Source organism: Clinocottus analis, unplaced genomic scaffold (assembly GCF_023055335.1).
Source record: "Clinocottus analis isolate CAN_PGR_092001 unplaced genomic scaffold, fCliAna1.0.p SCAF_19, whole genome shotgun sequence".
NCBI lineage: Eukaryota > Metazoa > Chordata > Actinopteri > Perciformes > Cottidae > Clinocottus > Clinocottus analis.
Genome location: NW_027175920.1, coordinates 6,026,064 through 6,034,088, shown reverse-complemented (window position 1 = coordinate 6,034,088; position 8,025 = coordinate 6,026,064).

Sequence of the window (8,025 nt, the reverse complement as noted above, 5' to 3'; positions counted from 1 at the left end):
CCCCGACTGAGGCTCAGAACTGTCGAAGCCATGGTGATTTGAACTTTACGACTGGAATCTGGACAAATCTGTATGCAATTCTCTGGTTGTAGCTGGTTTGTGATGGCAATATGAACAAATAAAGGGATTCAATGTGTGCTGCTGAAGTGTATGTTGGAGTTGTAGTTGTGTTGGAGAGTAGGTTTCAAGGGCAACATGAATTTAAGATTGGAGAGAATCTGAATATTCAGGGGAAAATAAAGAACAACGTCTCATCCTTGTTGTCTTACAACCACAAACAAGGTTTAAGTCACTCTTGTGTGAGGTATTTTATACAATGCAAATGTACAGATCCCAGCTATATCTGGGTCAAACGTTAACCTACTAATTGCTGGTAGAAAACAAATCTCTTTCATGATGTAACAAGCAAACGTTTGCTCATGTGCAAAGCTGCCTTGTTTTTTTATTTATCACTTTGAAGAGTTTTTCACGGTGAGCCCTCTCCTTGTGGAATACATGACCCATTTTTTTCTGCGTTTGTGTGTTGGATCTATGTTGCTTTTTTCAAATGTAGACGTTCGTGTGTCCCTTTTCATATAAAGAATGAACCGTCTTACACTGTGTCAGAATCTGATGACAATGTGAAAACCCATCGTACAGCTGCTGAAAGGTTATTTTCCACCAGGTTAGCTGTGAATTATTAAATATAAAGAAGTGTGAGCTTTCACAAAATAACTGAACGAGCAACGCTTTCAGGGTGTCAAACAAATAAGACTTTCGGAGAGAGTTTGGTGCAAGGGAAAGAAGAGAAGGCTAGACCAAACAGGGCGTTTTTTTAAGGTGGGATATCTTGATTTCATTAAAAGGAATCATATTACGTTTTTCCGACCAACCACAAATAGAAAGCAAAATCAGATCTTACTCCAAAAAAAAGCAAAAGTATGTCATATTTATCAGAAGTACAGGCATTGTAAGATCACAAGAAACACATGTTCCCACAGTAAAAACTAAAATGCTGTGAATACGCAGGAATGGAATACAAGATGTGAGTGCACATGTGGTGATGCTTGAGTCCGACTGTGAGATCAATTAAAATATTCAGGCTAATATGTGTTTGTGTTATGAGGCAGATGTAAACAGTTAGACGTCGTGGCAAGTGCAGTAATCACAACTCAGACTTTAACTTCATTATAAGAAAATAAAAATGATTATAACTTAATAACAACAAGAAATTGAACTCTCTAACCTTATCCTGAATGGTTAAAAAATGATTCTGACATGGTTACAGGAAGAAAACACATTACGTGCTGCCTTACACAATCACATGAATAATTACATGCTCAGTGAGCAATCAAAGATGAATATAATGCGGGTAACCAATGGGTTCTCTATACACTTTTTCACGTGGGCAACTATTTATAATGTACACGGATATATGTGGGACAAAGTATTTGAGAGACTGCTTCTATCCGGAGAGGCTTAGTGTTGCTGCTTTATGTCAGTTTAACAATGCATGTAACACTAAACAACATCATAATGTAGATTCATCCAAACAAAATGTAGGTTACTATGTCAGGGGAAACTGTGCCTTGGGTTTAGTCTTTCATGAACAACAAAACCCTCTGGAGATGTCACTTCACAAGGCCAAGAGTCTGCTGCCGTTGTATTGGCTCTGTGAGGCTGTTGTGCACAGCGGTGCTATGAGCTAAATGCTAAGGAAGCTCATTTAAAAACACAAATGGTAATAACGGGTGACAACAAATGTCCAGTGTACTTGGTTGACTACGGTTCTGGAGTACTTTAGTTGGGTCTTTCTAGTTTGTGTTACAGAGGGAAATGTGCTTTTTCCCATTGCAGGTTGAGCAGATTTGCCAGATTCACTTGTAGAGACAACTTCTAAATAACTTGCTCAACAAACATGACAGCTATATTTAGCTCCAGAGTTAGAATTGCTCTACCAAGTGGCCTCTGTTCACAAACAGTCAGTGTCAGACTGCGTGTGGCTGCTTGTCATAGTTTTGGCGAATACTATGAGCTTGAACGTAGACCGCGACATGCCGGTGATCACCTTTCTCTCTCCGTATGAGAAACACGCTGGAATGTAGTACTTTTGGCAAGATGTTCGATTGGGTCCTTACTGCTTTAGGGTTTAGGGTTTAGGACTTAACTTTAGGCTCAAGGTTTTGGAATTAATGCATTTATGAGTGAGAACTGTGTGTGTGCCAAAATTACATCTATTCATACTGGACAAGGTCATATTTAAAGAGGACATTGATCTTTCTCTCTCCGTCTCCCTCTCCCTCCCTCTCCCTCTCTCTCTCTCTCTCTCTCTCTCTCTCTCTCTCTCTCTCTCTCTCTCTCTCTCTCTCTCACTCCCCTAATCTAAATCACAATCAAATTGTTTCTATATTGTAGTGAAATTAATGTAAGCCCCTGGCTGCCCGGTGATAAGAAACACAATGTAGAAAAGAAACATATATTTACCTTAAAAACTATATATTTGTACAGCACCTGTCAACAGCACCTGTATAGCACCAGTTCAAAAGGCAGGAATATGTTGAATAAATACAAGGCATCATTAAAAGACACCCTTGAATGGGACTTAAAATAGTAAAACAATATTTTAAAAAAAATAGACTAGAATATATCTGGTAACTGATTTCAGCACAGTTGCAATGCAATGAAAAATATGAATAAATAGAAGTCTTATGCCGAGATGAAAAAGAACAATATCATAATTAATAATAGTTATAGTAAAATTGTTAGTATTATAGTTAATTGGCTGAAATTCCAACACATATTGTAACATTCACATCATAGAGGGGATGCGACTCACATGAATAATTAGTGCAGAAAACAATGGGGGACATTAAGATGTCCTTTAAATCCATTTACCACAATAGCGCTACATTTTAAGATATTACGCAAGGGTTACGGCACAACCAAAATTCTCAAGAGTACTATAACAGACATCACAACATAAGAAAAATAAAGTTTATAACAACCTACGATGGAGCAGCAGCACACAGAACATCTCTGTGGGCGTCTACAGGAGTAAAACGGTGATATTTCTCCAGAGAGACATCGGAAAAAGATGTCTTATCAGCAGCAGTGAATCTGTGAGAGAGGCAGAGAGATGGAAAGAGGGAGCGGTCGGCAGAGAGGATGGGCATGTGGCCAGAAGTACATTGGGGTTTGTGTTGGACATGCCAAAAGGGGTTGGCACTGCCATTTGCTGACTCACGCCCCCAGGCCCACAGGGATTATGGGGACAATAGACTTTCATTTCTTTTTAATGAGGCTACAGATAACCTTACAGACACATCATTGTGCAGAAAAACAACTACTGACAGGAGACACAAGTGGAGGACATGGGTCAAATGATCCAGTCTAGCACAGATACTATAGCCAGTTAGTTTAAACTACTTAAAACACAAGTCCAACTTGGAAATGAGTGGAGAATGATGACATTTCCTCTTGTTCTTTTGCTAGTCATGCTAGGATTTATCAAGTAGCTCTTCCAGGGTGAGGTGAGAGGTGAACAAAAATACCTAACAAGACTAAAAAACTATTTTATATTGTCTGATAAAACATTGTTTTTCATCACAAGGTGCAAGATGGAGCAGATGTAGTTTGCTTATTCGTTCCATCACGTTATTTTCACTGGTGAAGGCCATGAGATATCACTGAAAGCCCTGGAAAAGCCAAGTAAGAGGACCTTGTGATGAAAAGTGTTATTTCCAAAGGCAGGGAGAAAGCTTCAAGCTGAACATTTCCGGTTTGGTTTTGTTTGTTTAATAATGTATTGTGAGCAATAATCTTATATTATAAAAGCAAATGTTCATCATGAACATTACTTATTCAATTCACTGTATATTATCATAATAGCTGACAGTAAGTAGGTGGTGTGGCTCTATCCGTGGTGCTGAAGATTTACCATAATCCTGCAAAGTAGAAATATTTCCCATTAACAATGCAATAGATAGCAGCCAACTAACAGCTACAGTGAAATGCTCAGTGTCGGCACACACAGCCATGAACTTAGGTGTACCTTCACTTCCTTCAGTTTTGCTGATGTTTCGCAAGCAATACAGTTTTACAGCCACTTACTTCAGATTGCCTCAGCATAACTCTAGAGCTTGATACAGTTATGGAAACTTGCCTCAGCACTGCATTAAAACGATCTGCAAAGCCATTAAACCATAAACTGATCCCACAAAGCATGTGGAGGTAAAATGTGATTTTAAAACTCAACACTGCGACAATCATTTTCCGTCTCAGGAATAAATTCTGTGTCATCAAACATATGACACTGTTCATAGTTCAGTTGCAGGAACTTGTAAATTAAAATGTGTGCTATATTACATTTCAGTCTCAGTTCATTCAGCTGTGATTCTATTTCTTGTCAGGACAATTATTATTCAGCGCTTGACGCTGATCTACATGAACAGGCACACAAAAATACAAATTAGCGGGACAGTGACACCATTGCTTTTCTATTACTGTTGAGTAAAACCAGGAAATTGATATTCAGTTTGAGACTCAATTTGCTCAGAGAGCAAAGATAAAATATTGCACTGCCTTCATGCTGTAAGCTGCTGCCTTACTCCAGAGAGCATAGCGTGAGTTTCTTTCTTTAATACTATCCTTAGTTAAGAATGTAGCACTCTCAGGCTGAAAATACATCTTTGCTCTCATCTCCTGCCTCCTCCCTTTGCCTCCTTTATTCTTACTTCCTCTTCTTTTCACCACTTCTCCCTCCCATTCCCCTACTTGTGAGCAGCTATAAAGCTTAACTAACTGGCAAATGACTGCCTCCCTTGCTTGCTTATCTACAGGATAAGCTGGGAGGTTATTTCGATGCTATACGGCTCATCAACAGTCACAAACTGCAAACCTTCCTTATGTGCTGAAGGGGAGATGGCAATTTGCTGAACTCACTGTCTATATCTTGTGTGGCTCATGTGACTGAAATGTAATACATTTGCACACCACAGTGATGGGAAACGTGATTGTAACATAAATATATATAGGGAAACATGAACATGAGGAGGATAAGATCGTAGAGGAAGCAAAAAAACTGATATTGTTAGATAAAATTGACTAAAATGTAATGAATTTTTGATGACTAAAACTGGACAGAAATCTTCTCCATGAAAATGGCTAAATTTTTATCTGAAGACTAAGACTTAATCTAAAATAGCTGCCAAAATGAACAGTGCGTATAGCAAAGCTATGTATATATATATATATATATATATATATATATATATATATATATATATATATATATATATATATATATATATATATATATAATTATACTGCAAGATATACTTTGACAGTTGAGAAATTATGACAGATTTCAGAACTTTTAATATTTTTTACTCACAGCCTGAGTGAGAAAGTAACTGTCCATAAAAATACCAGGATTTAAAATAAAGGATTTTAATTTTTTTTTTAAAAGCAGTGTAGTCTATGTCAGCCGAGCAAATCTGAGACTCAGTAACATCACAGAGACCTGCCGTCGGCCTCAGGCTTGTGTTTGAGGAACGATGAAAGAGTCTGCGCGGGATGAAAAGAATGAGGGGAGGAAAAAAAGGAATGATGTGGACATATTCAAAGCAGTAAGATTGAACGTAAAGCCAGACATAAAGTTTGAGTGGCAGTGTCGACAATAGAGAAATTAGCCATGCTGAAGAAAAGCGCAGCTCAGCAGTTTGAAAAGGTTGACAGCGAATTGAGAGTCAAGGAGCTACAGAAGAGAGAAACGGGGAGCGGAGCTTGCGGTCTCAGGCTTCTTTTTTATTTTCCTGGCATTTGACAAATTGGTTGGAAAGGCTTGCCAGAAATGAGTACATTGATTGTAATGAAGTGCTTGGAAGTATTTAAGCGTGGAAGCAAAAAGAAACCGCCATGGGAGAATGTTTGTACTCGATAGGTCTTTGAACCAGTCAGTCGGAAAAGCACAGGTGTTACTAATAATACCATTAACGATGGCTCCATTCTGCCAGCCTGCACAAAGCCAAGACCCTGAAACTGAAGCAGGAACATGAAACTCAAGGGTTAATCATCTTATTCTTTACACGTGTGCTTTTCCTAATGTGACATGTCTTCTGTGAGAAAGTCCTATTGCCTTCAAAATTAAAATGTTTAAGTATACCAAAGGATGTTCTACGCCATGCGGTATACCAGTGGGAGTAAAGGCATTGAGAAATGTTGGGAGCGCCTCCATTTGTCTTGCATACTTTGTTCCACTCCAAGGCCTTTTCAACTAACACTCTGCTGCTAATGTGACTGAACGAAGCTGACAAATCCAAACCCTCGTGTGAATCATTGATTCAGTTTGGAATTTTAGATATTACTGCGGTTTGCTATGTTGCATCATTTCATTCACCATTTTAGACCCAGTTTGTCCACCAGCAGGAACATCTGTAAAGGTCTTGTTGGTTATTGTAAACCTCTGATGTTGAGCAAAATATATAACATCAGTATGTAAGATAACATCCGTAAGTGACGAAAAAAAGCATTATAATAATAATAAATACATATATTCTTTTTTAATTGGTTTTAATAAAGTTTTGGAGTCATATGTATACTTTTTCAGAAAATGGAAGATTTGCTATTTAAATACTCTAATCTACATTTGGGGATTTTAAAAAGAAAACAAAATAAACAAAAAAATATGTAAAAAGATAGTTTAGGAAAAACTAGATTTTTCCTAAACTATCTTGTTTGTTGAAAATCATTTTCAACAAACAGTGAGGAAGTGAAGGCAATGTCAACACAACCAGTACATTTCTCCAGCTTTGTTGCCCTCGTCCCGAGCTGATATTTCTACTTGAGAGAGATGCACAAATCCGCGTAAAATTATTTTTATGTGCACGCAGACTTTTAAAAAAAAAAATAATATCTTTTTGAGTGGAGGCATGTTGAGAAGTTGACTGTCCTGCAGCTCAATAGCAGGAGGACGTGTGATGTTTTCAAACCAGGAAAAAAGCAGCCTCAGGCAAGTGTGCCATCATCGACACATGGCAGCTAACAATGGCACACCAGCAGTAAGGAAGGAATACTTTTGGGGAAATGTGTAAGTGTACTCTCATCTGCATGTCAAACTACCACTCCCACAGCCATTGGCAGTAGCGCGCCACTCTGCCTCTGATTGGCTTTTTAAAGTGTATTGCTGTGAACACCAAGAGCGAAAGGTTTGTCGGGTTAAGGATTTCAACTATGATGTGGATGTGTGGAGGAGGATGGCAGACAACTTGTAAAGTGCTCTCATATATAATTACGACGTGATGATTATTGGAAAACATTATAGACACACAATGTCTATATGGCTTGAATAAAATAACATTTGATACTTTAATGTTGATATGGCGCACGCCAACGCCTGGGTTAAACCACAATGGAGGTTATGACACTCAAGCAACCTCCTTCAGTGATGTTGTGTAGTATTTAGCTGAACCGAACAGTTTTCAGCATCTGTCCTTGGGGCAAGTGAGAACATATACAGTACAGAGGGTTGGAGGACCTCCCTTAGGGCCCCCTCAGCTGGATGCCTCGGACCCATGCAAGCTGCTGCCTATATTGGTTAATGATGCACTCGTGCCATTTGAGCTGAGAGTCACATTTTCTTTTTTGTAAGACTCCGTAATCATATATTATTTTCAATATACAGAGACTCCATTCAATTGTGTCAGCTAAGCAGTTTAGCAGGGCCCCTGGAAGCAAAAGACGAAGAAGAAACAGCCGAGTCAGCAAATCTGGGGAAAAGTGAGGCGATGGGTCAGAGTATCTGACTGGGAGCCGTAGAGTCATGTTTGGTATCACATGCTGTCACCTGGGACATGAAGGAGGACTTAATTTGTTATTGTTTGCCTATGCAGGAATATGTTCTATTGATTTACTACTTTATTGCATGCTGGCATTGTATTGCCGCTTGTCATTCTAAACCTGGGGGTTCAGAAATCTGAAGGATGCCAAAATGAAAGCAAGAAAATATGTACCAGTTGATTTTGTCAGTCTTTCCTCTAATATGTGTTC